Below are 21,103 nucleotides of genomic sequence, written 5' to 3' on the forward strand. Positions count from 1 at the left end.
AACATTTTCACCTACTTTTGTAGAAATTCATCCTTCTGAATTTCTGATATCCTTCTGATATCTCTTTGTTACAAATCTGCACCGATAATTTCCCCAGTCCCCATACTAAAATATGTAGAAATTATGTGATTCATCAAGTTCTGAAATTGCTTTTTATTTCAGAACTTGACAGTGAATCTGTATGCCATTCTGAGACGGTGTACGGCCCCTAATAGTTTTCAGAAGCTGCCATTTACACAGCAGCTTGTGCAGCAGAGGGATCTTTTCAGATCCCACTCCACTGTGTTCAGGGTGCCTGCGGCTGCAAGCGCCGCCCCCGTCCCTCTTCCAGGCTCCACTGAACTCTCCCCCGCATGAGAGGAGTCTTCATGCCGATGGTGGGTGTCAGTGCTTGGGCCGGTCCTGACACTTTTCTCCTGCTGCTCCGGACTTACGAGAATCTTTGCAGTCTGTCTTTATGCTGCATATGTGTAGCGTGAAGACAGGCTGTGAATAGTCTAAAAAGACTAGACAAGCAGGAGAAAAGTCTCTCACTCCCGAAAAGATGACTCCGCAGAGAGAGCAGATTTTTGGAAGTGAAACTTTAGGTAATGAGGCATGCCTCTTAAAGATACTTTGAACTCGCAGAGAGTTAAAAACATAATTATCACTAGTAATAATTATATAATGATGAATAGGCCCCTAGACCCATATTCCCCATCCCTCTTAATTTCAAATTGTCCCTATTTTTGGAGACCATATAAATATTTGTATAAACTCATAATTATTACACAGAGTTTCTATGCTAAAATCAAAGTAATATCAACTACTTTGTTTTATTATATTTTTTTGTGTTTTTCTTTATATATCAGACTTTGCCTTAGGATAATTTATACACAGGCATCTGAGATACCTGAACATCTTGTTAAACTTAATCAAAAGAACTTTGGTTTATACAACACGTGACGTAGGTGTCCTCTAAAGTCATTGAATGTTGGGATGTGTGATTTATACGAGTAAAGCCATCTATTCTGCTTAGCCATGCAAAGTGTAATCCTGCCACAATAATGCCAAACCTTCAGTTTGTCAGAAAAAAAACCTATTCTTTCAAGCTAATCAACTGTGTGACTGAAACCAGGGCTAATTGCCCAGAGCAGAATACCTACACGTCAATAGTGTAATGCCATCCTGTCTGGTCTGCATTTAAATGGTTCTTTGCTGTTAACAAAAAGGTGCAAATATAGCAACCACTGAGAAGGCAGAAAGCAGGCAGGAAAACTGAAAGGCTCCTGGCATGGACCGAGCTGGCCGGAACCCACCTTTTGTTTCAAAATAACCCATAGCCTTGCCCAAGTGTGTTGTGTGGGTACAGACTAGACAAAAGAAGCTAACCATTGTATCAGACAAAAGAGGTTCCTAATCTCACCCTGTGTTAATACATATTGTAGCTCTTAGAAAATGAAGTCATTTCTGGTTGAGACAGTGAAGAGTCCAAATTATTGGAAGAAATGTTGACAATCACGGAGTAATGCTGTATTAGGAATGCAGCATTTAAACTATCTTTACAGTACTCTCCATCCATCTGCTGGCAGTGTTTCAATTGACTAAGGGCCTAATTCAGCAGCGGACACCATGAAGATTACGGACGCAGATCAAGCGATTGTTTGCCATCGCACATGCGCGTAAGCTGCACTGTGCGTGCGCAGCGATTGCATTGCGATTACAGATGCACAGAGGGATCCATCTCAAAATGAGTTACAGGCTGTCAGGATTTGGGGGTGGAGACTGGGGGTGGTCGGAAAAACGCAGGCATGACTGAACGTTTGAAAGCTGTTTCGTGTGCGTGCATAAATTAGCCACTGCAATTGCATACGCAGCATGATAGCTCTCTGCGTACAAGGAAACTTGCGCTGTTTGCAGCTGGTCAGACTTGTTGTACATGCTGCGTGACTGGCTGATGTGCGTTGATGGTACCGATGTTTAGACAGAAGAGTGACATTGGACGGATATGAGAGAAGGCAGCAGTGGGCATCTTTATGCCGGCTGATCTTTGGCAGACAGCATATTTCTGCAGCTGCGTTCTATGCGAATCGCAACTGTGATCGCATTAGCAACCTCTGCTTAATCAGGCCCTAAGTTCGTAGGCTTCCTTTTGGTAACACTGAACTGGGACAAAGTTTGGCAGAAGTTTGAAAGTAGCCATACTGAGAAGATTGTGTGGACTCTGTGTGGGGGCAAATGTATGTTTTTTTAATTTAGCTCTGCGGGGGAGGGGTGGGGGCTTTTAAGATCTTGCAAAGTTCTAGTTAGTCCTTTCATGCAAACACAGATGGCTGACTAATATGTATGGTCACCTTAAAATGGACTAACTGGATTTAATATGAACTATGAGTCATAAAGTTTGACACGTGCTCAGACTGTGAGGTTAAAAGGATACTTTTGTAGCTTTGGCAGACTGTCAATTTCTACTGGAGTCAGCCCCGGAACCTGTGTAACTTAAGTGTCCCTATTTTTAGGGATTGTGTGACAGTGTGTGGCCCTGACAAAGTTCAAATCTAGGCAAAAACCTAGTCCTGGTCAAACTACACCACCATGCCAAATTTGGTGGAGCTATGTCCAAAACTCTGGCCGTGCATTAAGAACAAACAGACAGACATGCTTTAGCGCTTATTATATAGATATTTGCGGAATACTATATTAAACGTCCCCAGGATTTAAGAAGGAGGGACCGCAGTAGATATTTAGATATATGCTGCTGTCCCTCCATTTCCGAACACAATGCAATCTCCATAGGTTACTGTGGGTGCAGCAATGTTGTCGGGTTTACCAAACTCTGGAATGTGAAGGATGCCGTTGGAAGTTGGTTCATACGCAGTACTATAGCTTTGGTCTGAAGCAGGTAAAGTGATCGCACATGACTCTGAAATCGTACAATTAGGCGAACAAAGATTCCTTTGCATCATAAATTGGTGCAAAAATGAATAAACATGCCCCAAAATCATGTCTTCCATCTGTTAGTATAAATATTCCTTTTAACCATACATTTAATTATCTCTCATATTAGAAGTGAGACATTTTATCTTAAAATTGCTGACTACATCTTAAGTTACAACTATGCTAAAATGTGTAAGACCTATAAACCACTTGAAAAGAAAATATATTTAAAATAGTCCCATGCTGAGGAATTCTTTAAGTAAAAAGACTGACAGGAGCCAAAAACATGTTCTAAATTTATCCAGAGTTATTCACAAGTTATGTACAGTACATTCAGTTTGCTTTGACAGATGCATTCTAAGGACTGATAGAACAATGCAGGAATTAAATGAAACTATTAGAACAAAAAGGTCTTATTAAATAAAACACTTGAAGCAGAACATGTGCAGTGACCATAACGTATATCACAGATTTGCTTTAATTGGTTCTCAACCTCAAGCCTCACCCAACAGGTCATGCTTTAAGGATTGCTGGATGTGGAAGCTGGTACGCTCATTATTGACCCAGCAAAATAGATTAACTCACCTGTGCATGATTAAAGAAATCCACAAAACATCACACTTGCCTACACTCCCGAAATGGCCGGGAGGCTCCCGAAAATCGAGTGGCACTCCCGGGCACCCGAAAAGGTAGGCAAGTCTCCCGCACATCCCTCCATTGCCAGCACACCCCCGCCGCTCGCAATCCCGCCCCCCCCGCGGCCAAGGGGAGCGATTAAGTAATTTGCGGTGAATCCCATCTTAGCCCCGCCCCCACTATACAATGCCTGTTTTCTCAGCACTGTATAGCGAGGGGCGGGGCCACCATGATGCAATCATGCCACCACGCACCCTGTACCATCCACTTTCCCGCCCGCCACTCCCTCTTTCTGCAGACCTGGCTGCCCCTCCTGGAAGAGGGCAGCAATGTAGGCAAGTATGCAAAACATGACCCTGTTCGTACTTGAAGACTGGAGTTGAGAATCACAACACTAGACAGCTAAAAGCTGATTGGTTGCTACAGTAGATCATTATTATAGCACCAAAGAAACAATTATGTTTTGAAAGAAACATGATTTTCCTAAATAGCTGCCTGTTATCTAAATATAGTGGAAGCAGACATTTTGAAACACTACATTTATACTAGGGGTGTGCACCGGCCACTTTTCGTGTTTTGTGTTTTGGTTTTGGATCTGGATCTTTCTTCGTGTTTTGGATCTGGATTGGTTTTGCCAAAACCACCCTTCCGTGTTTTGGGTTCTGGGTTTTGTGTTTTGGATCTGTATTTTTTTGAAAAAAAGCATAAAAACAGCTAAAATCACAGAATTTGTAGGTTTTTCTGCTCCTATGCTATTATTAACCTCAATAACCTTAATTTCCACTCATTTCCAGTCTATTCTGAACACCTCACACCTCACAATAGTGTTTTTATGTCCAAAAGGTTGCACCGAGGTAGCTGGATGACTATGCTAAGCGACACGAGTGGGCGGCACAAACACGTGACCCATCTAGGAGTGACACTGCAGTGGCAGGCAGGATGGCAGTTAGAAAAACTAGGCCCCAAACTGTACATAATGCAAAGAAAAAAAGAGGTGCAAGATGGAATTGTCCTTGGGCCCTCCCACCCACCCTTATGTTGTATAAACAGGACATGCACACTTTAACAAATCAATCATTTCAGCGCCAGGGTCTGCCACACAACTGTGGCTGAAATGATTGGTTCGTTTGGGCCCCCACAAAACAAGCTGGCAATTAATGTGTCCCTGCACAAACTGGCTCTACGGAGGCAAGATGTCATCCTCATCCTCCTCATCCACCGATTCCTCACCCTCTTCAGTGTGTACATCCTCATCCTCACAAAGTATTAACTCGTCCCCACTTGAATCCACCACCACAGGTCCCTCTGTACCTTCTGGAGGCTGGTCTCCCTGGAAGAGCTGATAATTCATTTTGATGAACATCATCTTCTCCACATTCTGTGGAAGCAACCTCCTACGCCTTTCGCTGACAAGGTTCCCGGCTGCACTAAACACTCTTTCGGAGTACACACTGGAGGGGGGGCAACTCAGGTAAAATAGAGCCAGTTTGTACAGGGGCCTCCAAATTGCCTCTTTTTCCTGCCAGTACAGGTATGGACTGTCTGACATGCCTACTTGGATGCTGTCACCGATGTAATCCTCCACCATTCTGTCAATGGTGACAGTATCATATGCAGTGACAGTAGACATGTCAGAAATTGTTGCCAGGTCCTTCAGTCCGGACCAGATGTCCAAACTTGGTCCTGCCTGCCCTGCATCACCGCCAGCGGGTTGCTTAGGATACCTAAGTTTTTTCCTGGCAGCCCCAGTTGCGGGAGAAAATGAAGAAGGAGCCGTTGACGTGTCACGTTCCGCTTCAGCTGACAGTGTGTTCACCAGCAGGTCTTTGCACCTCTGCAGGCTTGTGTCGGCCGGAAAGAGAGACACCACATAGGCTTTAAACCTAGGATCGAGCACGGTGGCCAAAATGTAGTGGTCTGATTTCAACAGATTGACCACCCTGGAATCCTGGCAAAGCGAATGAAGGGCTTCATCCACAAGTCCCACATGCCGAGCGGAATCGCTCCGTCTTAGCTCCTCCTTCACTTTCTCCAGCTGCTTCTGCAAAAGCCTGATGAGGGGAATGACCTGACTCAAGCTGGCAGTGTCTGAACTGACTTCACGTGTGGCAAGTTCGAAGGGCTGAAGAACCTTGCACAACACGGAAATCATTCTCCACTGCGCTTGAGTCAGGTGCATACCCCCTCCTTTGCCTATGTCATAGGTGGATGTATAGGCTTGTATGGCCTTTTGCTGCTCCTCCATCCTCTGAAGCATATAGAGGGTTGAGTTCCACCGCGTCACAACCTCTTGCTTCAGGTGATGGCGGGGCAGGTTCAAGAGTGTTTGCTGGCGCTCCAGTCTTCGGCACGCAGTCGCTGAATGGCGAAAGTGGCCAGAAATTTTTCGGGCCACCCAAAGCGTCTCCTGCACGCCCCTGTCGCTTTTCAGAAAATTCTGCACCACCAAGTTTATTGTGTGAGCAAAACATGGGACGTGCTGGAATTTGCCCAGATGTAATGCCCGCACAATATTGGTGGCGTTGTCAGATATCACAAATCCCCAGGAGAGTCTAAGTGGGGTAAGCCACTGGGCGATGATTTCCCTCAGTTTCTCTAAGAGGTTGTCGGCGGTGTGCCTCTTACTGAAACCGGTGATACACAGCGTAGCCTGCCTTGTAACGAGCTGGCGTTTCTGAGATGCTGCTACTGGTGACGCTGCTGCTGTTGCTGCGTAAGGTGATACATCTACCCAGTGGGCTGTCACAGTCATATAGTCCTTAGTCTGCCCTGTTCCACTTGTCCACATGTCCGTGGTTAAGTGGACATTGTGTACAACGGCATTTTTCAGGACACTGAGGACACTTTTTCTGACGTTTCTGTACAGTCTCGGTATCGCCTGCCTAGTGAAGTGGAATCTAGACGGGATTTGGAACCGGGGACACACTACCTCCATCAATTGTCTAAATCCCACTGCACTAATGGCGGATACCGGACGCACGTCTAACACCAACATAGCAGTCAAGGCCTCAGTTATACGTTTTGCTTCAGGATGACTGCTGTCGTACTTCATCCTCCTCGCTAAGGACTGTTGGAGGGTCAATTGTTTAGTAAAAGTAGTGGTGTTCCTACTTCCTCTCTGGGATGATGAACGACTCCCAGCAGCAGCAGCAACAGCAGCAGCGGCAGCAGTAGGCGTAGCAATGCAGGATCCTCCGGAGGAATCCCGGATAGGAGAGTCAGTCATGCCAGTGATATGGCCTGCAGGACTACTTCCGATCCTGACTAAGGAGGAAATTGACGAGGAGGGAGTTGACGGTGTGGTTTGCAGGCGCTTGGATACAACAGGACAACGGGATTTAGGTGTCCCTGGACTGCTTACGGTCTGAGCCAAAGTTTCTGAACTTGACAGTAACTTTTTATGAACGCGCTGCAGGTGCCGTATAAGGGAGGATGTTCCTAGGTGGTTGACGTCCCTACCCCTACTTATTTCACCTTTACATATGGTACATATGGCAAGACAGTTGTTGTCCGGATTTGGATAGAAATATTGCCAGACCAAAGAGGTGGAATGTTTGGTCTTCTGCCCAGGCATGACCGTGATGGGCTTTTTCATCCCACGGACAACAACTGTCTCCCCCGGAGCCTGATTTAAACAAACCACATCACCATCAGAATCCTCCTCGCCAACTTCCTCCTCAGCGCCAGCTACACCAGTATCCTCATCCTGTTGTACTTCAACAGTGACATCTTCAATTTGCATATCAGCAAGTGGACTGTGGGTGCTCCTTTCAGCACTTGCAGGGGGCGTGCAAATGGTGGAAAGAGCCACCTCTTCCCGTCCAGTGCTGGGAAGGTCAGGCATCGCAACCACCACCACACTTGGACTCTCTTTGGGGATTTGTGATATCTTCTTAGAAAGCACAGTTCTTCGCTGTGCTTTTGCCAGCTTAACTCTTTTGATTTTTTTAGTGGGAGGAGTGCTTCCATCGTCATGTGAAGCTGAACCACTAGTCATGAACATACTAGGGATCGACCTTAGCCGTTCCTTGCCACTCCGTGTCGTAAATGGCATATTGGCAAGTTTACGTTTCTCTTCAGCTGATTTAAATGTCTTTTTCAAGGTCATTTTCCTGAACTTTGCCATTTGGGATTGTATGTGCCCTCTACTATGACATTGGGCATCGGCCTTGGCAGACGACGTTGATGGCATGTTATCGTCTATGTCATGACTAGTGGCAGCAGCTTCAGCACTAGGAGGAAGTGGTTCTTGATCTTTCTCTATTTTATTTTTATCGGAGAAAGTTTGGTCCTCCATTTATGTTATATCGATTTGATATATACGTGCGGCTAAACACAGAAAATAATTTTTTTTTTGGTTTGGACTGGAGTGTACTTTGTGGGTTACAGCACCCTTTAACGGTCAAGCCAGCCGGCCCTTTACTTATGACACAGGCGCACTCTTGGCACTACTTTGTTGATGCACGTGCGGCTACTGCGCACACAATTCACAAACACAGAAAATAATTTTTTTTTGGTTTGGACTGGAGTGTACTTTCGGGGGTTACAGCACCCTTAACGGTCAAGCCAGCCGGCCCTTTACTTATGACACAGGCGCACGCTTGGCACTACTTTGTTGATGCACGTGCGGCTACTGCGCACACAATTCACAAACACAGAAAATAATTTTTTTTGGGTTTGGACTGGAGTGTACTTTCGGGGGTTACAGCACCCTTTAACGGTCAAGCCAGCCGGCCCTTTACTTATGACACAGGCGCACGCTTGGCACTACTTTGTTGATGCACGTGCGGCTACTGCGCACACAATTCACAAACACAGAAAATAATTTTTTTTTGGTTTGGACTGGAGTGTACTTTCGGGGGTTACAGCACCCTTTAACGGTCAAGCCAGCCGGCCCTTTACTTATGACACAGGCGCACGCTTGGCACTACTTTGTTGATGCACGTGCGGCTACTGCGCACACAATTCACAAACACAGAAAATAATTTTTTTTTGGTTTGGACTGGAGTGTACTTTCGGGGGTTACAGCACCCTTTAACGGTCAAGCCAGCCGGCCCTTTACTTATGACACAGGCGCACGCTTGGCACTACTTTGTTGATGCACGTGCGGCTACTGCGCACACAATTCACAAACACAGAAAATAATTTTTTTTTTGGTTTGGACTGGAGTGTACTTTGGGGGTTACAGCACCCTTTAATGGTCAAGCCAGCCGGCCCTTTACTTATGACACAGGCGCACGCTTGGCACTACTTTGTTGATGCACGTGCGGCTACTGCGCACACAATTCACAAACACAGAAAATAATTTTTTTTTTGGTTTGGACTGGAGTGTACTTTCGGGGGTTACAGCACCCTTAACGGTCCAGCCAGCCGGCCCTTTATTTATGACACAGGCGCACGCTTGGCACTACTTTGTTGATGCACGTGCGGCTACTGCGCATACAATTCACAAACACAGAAAATAATTTTTTTTTGGTTTGGACTGGAGTGTACTTTCGGGGGTTACAGCACCCTTAACGGTCAAGCCAGCCGGCCCTTTACTTATGACACAGGCGCACGCTTGGCACTACTTTGTTGATGCACGTGCGGCTACTGCGCACACAATTCACAAACACAGAAAATAATTTTTTTGGGGTTTGGACTGGAGTGTACTTTCGGGGGTTACAGCACCCTTTAACGGTCAAGCCAGCCGGCCCTTTACTTATGACACAGGCGCACGCTTGGCACTACTTTGTTGATGCACGTGCGGCTACTGCGCACACAATTCACAAACACAGAAAATAATTTTTTTTTGGTTTGGACTGGAGTGTACTTTCGGGGGTTACAGCACCCTTTAACGGTCAAGCCAGCCGGCCCTTTACTTATGACACAGGCGCACGCTTGGCACTACTTTGTTGATGCACGTGCGGCTACTGCGCACACAATTCACAAACACAGAAAATAATTTTTTTTTGGTTTGGACTGGAGTGTACTTTCGGGGGTTACAGCACCCTTTAACGGTCAAGCCAGCCGGCCCTTTACTTATGACACAGGCGCACGCTTGGCACTACTTTGTTGATGCACGTGCGGCTACTGCGCACACAATTCACAAACACAGAAAATAATTTTTTTTTTGGTTTGGACTGGAGTGTACTTTGGGGGTTACAGCACCCTTTAATGGTCAAGCCAGCCGGCCCTTTACTTATGACACAGGCGCACGCTTGGCACTACTTTGTTGATGCACGTGCGGCTACTGCGCACACAATTCACAAACACAGAAAATAATTTTTTTTTTGGTTTGGACTGGTGTGTACTTTCGGGGGTTACAGCACCCTTAACGGTCAAGCCAGCCGGCCCTTTACTTATGACACAGGCGCACGCTTGGCACTACTTTGTTGATGCACGTGCGGCTACTGCGCACACAATTCACAAACACAGAAAATAATTTTTTTTTGGTTTGGACTGGAGTGTACTTTCGGGGGTTACAGCACCCTTTAACGGTCCAGCCAGCCGGCCCTTTATTTATGACACAGGCGCACGCTTGGCACTACTTTGTTGATGCACGTGCGGCTACTGCGCACACAATTCACAAACACAGAAAATAATTTTTTTTTTGGTTTGGACTGGAGTGTACTTTCGGGGGTTACAGCACCCTTAACGGTCAAGCCAGCCGGCCCTTTACTTATGACACAGGTGCACGCTTGGCACTACTTTGTTGATGCACGTGCGGCTACTGCACACACAATTCACAAACACAGAAAATAATTTTTTTTTTGGTTTGGACTGGAGTGTACTTTCGGGGGTTACAGCACCCTTAACGGTCAAGCCAGCCGGCCCTTTACTTATGACACAGGCGCACGCTTGGCACTACTTTGTTGATGCACGTGCGGCTACTGCGCACACAATTCACAAACACAGAAAATAATTTTTTTTTTGGTTTGGACTGGAGTGTACTTTCGGGGGTTACAGCACCCTTAACAGTCAAGCCAGCCGGCCCTTTACTTATGACACAGGCGCACGCTTGGCACTACTTTGTTGATGCACGTGCGGCTACTGCGCACACAATTCACAAACACAGAAAATAATTTTTTTTTGGTTTGGACTGGAGTGTACTTTCGGGGGTTACAGCACCCTTTAACGGTCAAGCCAGCCGGCCCTTTACTTATGACACAGGCGCACGCTTGGCACTACTTTGTTGATGCACGTGCGGCTACTGCGCACACAATTCACAAACACAGAAAATATATTATTTTTTTAGCACTTGGGGGGAGCACCCCTGATGGACAGAGCACCCCCTGGACAACACTACAGCACTCCTTTAGGACTGGGACACTGCACAGGACTTTGGAGTGGACACAGCCCCTATGGAGAACTGACTGCACAACACAGTCCAGCCAGCCCCTATGGACTTTGAAGTAGTGGACACAGCCCCTATTAACAACAGCAGCACAACACAGCCAGCCCCTATGGACTTTGAAGTAGTGGACAACAGCAGCACTACACTACACTACACTACACAGCCCTAACTCCCACCCTCCCTCTTCACTGTCCACAGCCGAGTGAGAAAATGGCGCCGACGCGGGTACCTTATATAGGATCCAAAACCCGCGAGACTCGGAAGGCGGGATGATGACGTTTTGCCTCGATTTCAGATCCGAGTCAGGCGGGAAAAGTCGAGCCTGACTCGGATCGGACTCGGATCGGGGGGGCTCGGGGGGGTTCGGATTTCAGAAATCCGAACCCGCTCACCCCTAATTTATACCTTGGTGAAGTGACTAGTGCAGAAGTTCCCAAACTCCACCATTACAGTCCAGGTTTTAAGGATATCCAAGCTTGAAATCAAATTAACTGAGCTACTAAAAAAGTCACCTGTACTCAAGCATGGATATCCTTAAAATGTGGAGTGTAATGGTGGAGTTTGGGAACCTTTGTTCTAGTGAATTGATGTGCTGCATTCTCAAGGATATACAGTAAGTGGATCTCACAAAATGGCTACCTCCACAGGACATCTTGTAGAACACACTGGGAATGTGCATCTCACATTGCTGTGGTTTTCACCACTGCATCTGTATGGTCTTCCCAGCACATTATAAGGTGCCTGCCTATTCTTTTCTCTTTGGGGAAGCTCATAAAATATAAAGTGCATCTCTACTTGAGGCTGGGCAAATCTGAGGAGGCGCGCCATACAAAGAGTAAACAGCTCAAAGTCCCACTTCCTACCACTTTTTCTTTTGTGCTATTAAAATGGGTTTTTCTACACAAGAAGAACATGACAAAAATAAATGCTGTATGTTAATTTATTTTTCGCTTTGCAAAATTAAATCAATTATTACAGTGCTAAACAAAACTACAGTAAGTGCATCTCTGTAATACTCTGTAAATCTGTTCAGCTCTACCGATCTGCTAGAGATGAACTTCTGCTCCTGCTGACACCTTGATCTGCAAACTCTGTCACACTGTGGAGGAAATTGAGGCCCATGACATTGCCATGTACTGTAGGTTTTCCAGATCAACCATTCTGCACGTCATAATTGGTGCCTACAATGTGCAATTGATGCCATTTTTATATTTATTTCACTCTCACCTGGAATTTCTACTCGGTACCGTGGTCAGATCAGCTACTTACCTTACATATATGCAAATAGATGTCTCACCTAAGGATGAAGTTCTAGATGTTGATCTAAGACATACGCCATAGGCACACCTTAGAAGAGAACGGCTTAGCTGGATGTCAAAGAAATTAGACTGGCCATATCCAGCCAAGTTCCACATATGTATCCCTAATAAATATCAGGTTCCCCAATATCGCACTAAACTATAATCATACATGTCTGCATTTTAAAAATGCCTCTCTGAAAGATTTGGGGATGGCAGACACGGCTGTAGAGTAAGGGGGCGTGAAGCAGGGAAGTCACTGTCAGTTGCAGCACTGGGATCTGTGTAAACCACATAACTGATCTCTAGAATGACCATTTGTTTTCTTAAACTAGCTGCCGAAGGATGTGGCACATGTGCATATGGCAAACCCATTATTCCCAGTCTAGGTGTGCAGTCATCTGTCTGGGACAAGTTTGTACTGGGCATTGCTACTCTCCAACTGGCTGCGTTAATATAGTAGCTTAGCACTTAGTAACACCACTGGATTTACATTGCTCTCACAATTCCCAGAAGTCTGTGTACAGTCAGTGCCAGCTGTTATTTCTTATCTGAGAAAGTAGCGTCATAGACCCTGCAAGCCGTGCTTTTTTGTGGGTGTACTTTTTTTAATGTAATCTGTAATACTTATAATTAGTCCCAGAAACAGAAAGAAATCAGTGAAATCATTTCAGAAATGCATAAACTAAGTATCTGTGCAGTTATCCAGAAACCAGAGTATGGAAGCTACTACAAAACTTGTATCAACTTGTAACTTTGAGTGAGTTCTGGGACCTTATATCCGCACACCAGCACCTTTTACCATGGGGAAAAAAGCACCTACTGCAAGCGTGGGTCATGTCAGCCATCTCCAGCTGGAAAACACCAGTCACATTCTCACAACCTACTATCCATGGGCTCCTTCACAGCCTGTGACTCCAGCTGTAGCCGGCCCTCCTCCTGCAGCATTCCTTCCAGGGCCGGAGTCTCCCCAGCAGCAAACCACACAGACTGCAGATGTGCACATGTAGTGTAATACCACCTGACGGCATCTGTGTCTGTAACTCCTGCCTGTCTGGAAAAGATTCATTACTTCCACTGTAGTGTTGTCATGCTGTGCAGTGCTGGGCAATCTTCTCCCTACATTCTAGAATAGATATTAAATAGAAAGAAGCAGGATATCCACCAATCTAGAACTTCATATACATATAAAGGGATCCTCAGCATATCCAAATGTTAATGAAGCATAGTTTAATAAACAAAGTCATGAAAACAAAGGCAAAATATATCATTCTTAGAAAAAGAAAGTAGCTAAATGACTTCAAATGATTGCAAACTTTAGCAGTCAACTAGCTAATTAGTTGATTCATAATTTTATTGCATTTTTTAATACTTTTATATTGGCAGAAATGGAATTGGTAGACTCAAGGCGCACATCCACTACCCGATTAAACAGAGCGATTGAACGATAACGACATCGTTATCGTTCAATCATTTGTTAATCATTACAAATTGGGCAGCTTAATATCAAAAACAACCAGTAATGCGTGCTCCCGCTGGTCGTTTTTGACATTTATCATCGCCTGAACGTGCTAGTCAATCTGCCGATAACGTCAGGTTGGCCATGTTCGGGGATGAGGGAGGGTGCCTACACTGAGCGACTGATCGTTCAGTGTAGGCACAGCACAGACTGTGAAACGACTGCACGATTACAATGTCGTAATCGTGCAGTCGTTTCACAGTCTGCTACTGGATGTGCCCCTTAAGTCTGGGCTTTCAGTCTACTATGCATGTCTGCAAGACTGGCTGGCAAAGCAATAAGGGGCCTATTTATCAAATAATATTTACAGGTTTTTTCAGGGGGTACCTGGAAATATTAAGGATCTCCTGGGTGTACCATGGAGGGACCGAAACAGATATCTCACAGTTCTACTGCAGTCTCTCAATTTCCAAAAGCAGAAGCAGCCACCTTAGATTTCTAAGGCCATCCATAAATGGCGTTAGCCAGTTCATTTGCAAAATTTATTGGTAGAGGGATGTCAATGCATGTGCAGGTGGCTGAAGCAGAAAGTAATGTGATCGTGGATACAATCACTTTACTTCTACTCACTGCTACAGGAGCCCCTGTACCAGCGACTATGAAATAAAACATTCCTGAGATTAAGGACTCCTTATTGCGCATGCGCCAGCTATCAGGATCAAACACGGATCATCTTCATTCGTCGGTGGCCAGGTAAGAAAAAACAACTGCTGCCTGGTAAAATAAAACTACCACTCGCTGCCCCTCATGGTAGTGTTAAATACCAGCAGCAGTTAGGTACATAGTGCTGCCAGTGGCAGAAGAGAGGGCACTGGTCCTGATTCAGTAAAGGATCGCAATTGCAAAGCTGCACGCAGGCTATAGATATATGATGTATGCACGCAGGCTATAGATATATGATGTATGCACGCAGGCTATAGATATATGATGTATGCACGCAGGCTATAGATATATGATGTATGCACGCAGGCAGCTTTGCAATTGCGATCCTTGCAATAATGCGAATGCAGCAGGAGGTGTATGACATTGGTGGTCGAGGGTCGCGATGGTGGACGGCACCAAGTGGTCAGAGCTGAGTATGCCTTAGCTTACTCAGGCTGGCCAACTTGCGAGCCCAGAAAACTGCGTACATCCACGCAGTCTCTGGACTGGCCACTCCCGGAAAACGGGGCGGACACATTTCCGGGAATGCCGCCCGACCACGCCCCCGCACCACCCCTTAAATGCCTCTGCCCGTCAATCAGGCAGAGACATTCAAGAGCTCGCAGGTGACTGAGCAGGACCCATCCTACACACTTGCGGAATGGGTCCTGCACACGCGCAGATTCCAGATAATAAAGTCAATCAATTCAATCCCGATAATTGCTGAATAAAGCCCACCGTACTGAGCCTTTTTTTAGGAGGTTAAATGGGGCCCTATAAATCATAAAATAAATAGACTGCGTGATAGTTGATTCTCTATCACCAGACTAAGCAACAGAATGTCAGCCACATCACCACCGATTGATAAATAGGCTTCTCTAAGGTGTGTAACAAAATGTGCACGTTCCAGTCACTTTCTTACCTTTTTCTGTTTAATAGATTTCCAGTAAAGAAAACAACAGAAATAATTATTCCATGTAAGGTAATGCATTGCTTTAAGTAAATCTACTTCTACAAAATGAAAATATGGACTTTAGAGTCCAGTAAGAGAACATTTATTAGTTTGTATAAAATTAATAGTTATTTTGCCATAATGTTACAAAAGTTACGGGAACCAAAAAGTAGCATGATACATTTGTCTTTCAGAATTCACATTCCTCACAGTGTTTCACTCTCCATGAGCAGATCATAGTATCCGGAGCCAGATTGTTCAAAACAATTTAATACATTGTGATCAGACCAAGTCGAAGCCTCTACAGTTGGGACCCCTACTGTTACATCAGTGTCATTACACGCTTACTTTGAGTTACTATTTTGTGGGCTGAACCCTGGCCTGTGAAATACCTGGGAAATTCCTATACTTTCATTCACATCCAATATTCTCAAACCAACTGTAAAGTGAGATTGTAGAGTGTCTCATAATGGAAAGCCTCCTCCATTGCTGATATACATTCTCTATCATGTCTTAAACCCATGAAATAATGCAAAAAAAGATGTGTGTGAAATAAAATAACATAGGGCACTGCATGTATTAGATACAGTACATAGTCAAAATTATTTAGGACTCTTCTTTGGTTTCAACAGAGATATACAGAGAGGTGGGTGTATCATATGCAGGGCCACTGAGAGGGAGTTCCGGTAATAGCAATAGCAGGTACTGCACATGTAGGATGGGGTAAGCCACTGACTCAATCTCCAGTGGGGTGATTGAGACAAGAACTGTGTATATCCTCTTTGCCACCCTAACTGAGAAGCATGAACTCTATTCTATATAACTTGTTGTTTGTATGCTACATATACTTGAGAAGCTATAGTGCAGAGACCGCAGGTGGCGCTGTGTCTTAAGTTGCCACTGTATAGTCAGTCTTTGTTGTTGCAGTGTACTGCCTGAAACTTGTTTGTTAATCCTCCATGCTATATTAGTAAAGCTTATTCCCCCTTCATGCTAAGGACATGCAAGTGACGTGAGTGAGGGCAGAAGTGTGATTCCATGCCCATAAAGTCCACCTAAAGAAGAAACTTGTCCCCTCCCAGGCTCGCTTTGCTCGCCATGTTTCGGGCTCGGTGGCTCGATGCACTCGCCACAAATTGTATTCGCCCTCTATGTCCACGTGGATGGTAGGGAATGACATTGGACAGTAGTTGATGATGTCAGGGTTCTCTCTGTGTAGGACATCTAGACATGCTATGTTATGAAGTTTACAAGTTTTTCCCACAATCTCCCCTACATTTTTAATGCTCAAACAAAGTAGCATATTCTGCTCTTGTGGAGTCCTTCAGTGTTTAATGACAACCACACATGGTACCTAGTGGACTGTATAAAGAACAGAAAGGGCATTTTATATATTTCTTGCCCTAGTTGACTTCCCTACAACATATAAAACTATTTTGTTGGAGGGTTTGTTGCATATCAGGTTGTCATTTTCAACCTTACATTGGAAATGATAACCAAAATGGTCACTATAAACTAATTTCTGACTCAGGAATCAGTGATGCGTAGTTTTACACCTCTTCACGTCAGTAATAATGATACAAACAGCAATTTTATTCTCTCAGATGATGCCACCAAGAGCGCACCCAGAACCAAGGGGACCTATAATGGATTCTGCAGGATTGAAAAATAAGCAACAAGTAAAACTGTACCCTGAAGGCATTTCTCCTACTGTTCTCTCTTTTCTACAAGCACAATGAGAAAGCTGGAATTTCCTCCATATCTACCCAGAAATGAGAAAGGACATCTGTTACACATTTCATCATAATAATCATTGTATATTCACTGTGTGACATGGCTTATTCCACTAAATAAAATACAAGGCTGCCATTCGATTCCACACACTCAGGCTTCATACTCACTGATGTCAGTTTGTATGCATATTTAATGCTTGAACTATGTGTGAAAACTGAGCTGACATTAGAATGAATTACTTACTGTGTCCCCATCCCCACTCGCGTTTTTACTAGTTCCCGGTTGCCTTGCATTTTTCTACATGCATCTTGCTCCAGTGGTACCTAATTTGGGAGCCACAGCACCCTGAGGTGCCACAGGTTGGTGGTCCAGTACCATATAAAATGATTTGTGATAAATGTGATAAGCAGCCGAATGCTGCTGGTGGATGCCAGTCATAAAATATAAGAACAAGTAGAAGGGTAACCCTGTCCACTGACACATAACTGAATATATAAGCACAATTTACTTAATGTATTCATTTTTGTTGAAATTCTCAATAAGAAACATTTAAACCCTAGAAAAATGCTGATACTCTCGGGCGCCATGATTCAAGAAAGTTTGGGAACCACTGTCTTGCTCTATCGATATACATTTGCTGTGGTACATGTATTGGATAAGCCTACAGTGAGCTAGATGTGAACGCCAATTGCTATTACATACTACTTCAATTCTCCCAAAAAATTCAGAGGACTCCCGTCAGGACTCCTGAGAGAGTAGGGCGCCCTCCCGTGTAGCAGTGTTTTATGACGCAATTTGCAGCAAATCTCGTCATTAACCAGTGACACGGGCATGGGAAAAGTGCATAAAGTACAGTAGACAAGTATGGTAACAATGTGAGTGATGTGTGTCAAATGTATGTAGCCATGACATGTACAGTATTTTTACTTGGGCTACAAAAAACTCCAAAGCAATTTCCAGTGGTTACGTAGCATAATACATAAAATGAAACAGTTGTGTTAACCGGCATTATTTGTTAAAGAGACAATGTTCTGAAATATAAAAAAAAATGGTGTCATGCAATTGCTATCTAAATAAAGAAATGTTTAGCCAGATTGGCTTTACAATAGCTTTACTTTTTTTAAAAAAAATGTAACTTGGAATTAAGAAGCAATACAGTCCAAATACTTATCACAGTCATTACTCACAAGAGAGCAAGAAACCAAAAACATGACTACATTGTCACTGTTATTGCTTCAATTAATTGAATTATGTCTATTTATGGTTAGCACTGTAACTCTGTGCTATTTACAGATAAGCTAAAGCCGGGTACACATTAGATGATGTGTGTACCTGGCCGACAGTCAACATATCGTGTGGTCGTTGGACACTGCGTGATGTGGTGAACGACGCACGATATGTAGTTCACCAGCTGCCTCTGCAAACATGGATTCATTCATAAAATTGACAGGTTAAGCAGCATGTAGGCTTAATCTATCAATAAAATGAACGACTCCATGGGAGCACGCCTAGTGGGTACACACTGGCCAATGTGAACGATATGTCGGTCTGATCCGTCGGATCGGGCGACATATCGTGTAGTGTATATAGAGAAAATATTCTGTATGTGGATTGTTTAGCTTATAAAGTTTAGGTTAGTGTGCACCAAATGTAGTTTGATCTAAAATGTTTGTTTTTCTCTAGGCACTAGGTACTCTAGAGTGAATTTGGAGTATAATTTGTAAAAATACAGTGTCAGCATTTTGCAAGATGCATATTGGTACAGTGGATGTGATACGGCATGCCAGGGGTCAGGATGCACCAGGTCAAAAAACCGACAATGGCATCCCGGTCATCAGCATGCCGACGGGGGCTCCGTAAGTACACTAACCCTCCCCTTCCCGCATCCTAACCCTCCCCATTGGTGCCTAAACCTAACCCTCCCCCCTTAGTGCCTAACCCACCCTGGTGGTGCCTAACCCTAACCCCCCCACCCCCTGTGGTGCCTAAACTTAAAACCCCCGGGAGCCTAACCCTAACCCCCCCCCAGGTGGTGCCTAAACTTAACCCCCCCTCCCGCGAAGTAAAACTATACTTACCCCCTGTACCATCATTCGGGATGGCAGCCATCGGTATGTAGACGTCGGCATCTCATGCCACGTCTAGATTCCAGCGCCGGTCTTTAGTCATGGTTCGGGATTCAGGCGTCGTGATTTCGATGCCCGGTATCCTGAACGCTGGCAAATTAACTACATCCTGGTACAGTAATTACACAGTTATTACAATTGCATGAATGCATTTAAATGTAACAAAGACAGACACTAGCTTACTTGCCAATTTAACAGAATGCCTTACCTGCTAAAGGATGGCTAGGTACTGTAAATGTTTAAAATAGCCCCAAAACATTATATTTCACTCATTGATACATACAAAATAAGTCTAGGGGGAGAGATAAATCCATTGATGTGTGCCTCAGGAGAACAAATGGACAGATTTATGGATCAAGGCCGATTTGGGGCCGTATTCAATTTTCGCCAAAAAACTGCGATATTTTCACCAAAAACGGGAGATAAGTTTTCTCCATCCCAGACCAGGTGAAGAAAAAATGCAAAATCCCTATTTCTGGCTAAAAATGTGGGGATTTCTTTCAGAACCCTTTGGACACCCCCCTAATAGTAAATGATACAAAAAAAATTCATAAGTTGCGCACTTTGGCGAAAAAAGACTGCGCAATGTTGGGAAAAAACGTTTTGTGTGGTGAAATGTCGACATAAAAATGTCCAAAACAAAAATGGTCAACACATTTTGTTTCCCTAACACTAATCTTCACCCTAATCCTCCCTCCTGGTGCCTAACTCTAACCATCGGGGTAGGTGACTGACCCTAACCGTCCATTCTAGTGCCTATCCCTAACCCTCTGGTAAGTGCCTAACCCTCCCTCCTGGTGCATAACCCTAACCATCGGGGTAAGTGCCTAACCCTTACTCTAACCCTTCCCCCCCCCCAAAAAAAAAGTGTGTCGACCATTTTGGAGACCTTTTGTCACTGTCGACCTTTTGTCCCTGTCAACCTATTGCCTGTCCAACATCTGATATCTATCTAAACTCTGTAAACCTATTAACTGTCTATCTATAGTGTGGAACTGTGTGTGTGTGTATATATATATATATATATATATATATACTGTATATAATGTAAGTGTAACAGCATGTTAATTAATTATCTGTGGCAATCCTCACTATGAACATAGCAGACATGGTGCCTAACTCAAACATAATGGAGAGCTTTTTGTTAGTCTAAGTTGTGATGTGCATGCATCATGTTTGTGCCCGTACAGAGTAGCAGTTGCAGTTGTCAGACACATGCACACAGATGTACATGGAGAATGTAGTGGGCAATCCGGGGCGGTGACAGGGAGGTGTATTAGCACACATACTGTACAGAGAAAAACTTCCAGCTGCAGGTGTCTCTTTGAACCAGTCTTCTTGTCCTTTCCCATCTTCGTGGAAGATACAAAAGGAAAAACTTTATATCCTCACACATCCATTGGTTATATAGTGTAACCCCATATTCAATATCTAAATAATAAAGTATAGTTTGGGGGTGCTGCCAGCAGACAAATGGTAATAGATACCTTCATTTACAAATACAAAATTTTGTCTATAGTGTGGGGCACAATTTGCAAATATTGATATATTAAAATTATAATTCTTTATTAAATATGCATTAAAAAGTGTCCCATTAGGGAAAAATGTTCAGCGAAATAATGGTTTTGAAATGACAGAAGAAAAAAAGTGTGTATATAAAGACAGAAATGTGCAATAAAATTAAGAATTAACTTCGCTGTGTGTCCTTTTGTATTATTAATTCTATGGTATTATTAAGGATAATATGTTTGTATACTACAGAAAAATGGAGAGACAATTCAACTGAAACCTCTCAATTGTGTGTGGCATATAGTTATTTACCACTTAATATTGTGTGGCATATAAATAGTTAACCACTTCTTATAATATAAATGATTATCAGTACTCCTAATTGATTAATTCCCTAGGGATTCGATATAGTACCCTCTTATACTAACCAGTGTGTAT

The sequence above is a fragment of the Taudactylus pleione genome, unplaced genomic scaffold (genome assembly GCF_031769625.1).
Source record: "Taudactylus pleione unplaced genomic scaffold, aTauple2 ptg000422l, whole genome shotgun sequence".
Lineage (NCBI taxonomy): Eukaryota > Metazoa > Chordata > Amphibia > Anura > Myobatrachidae > Taudactylus > Taudactylus pleione.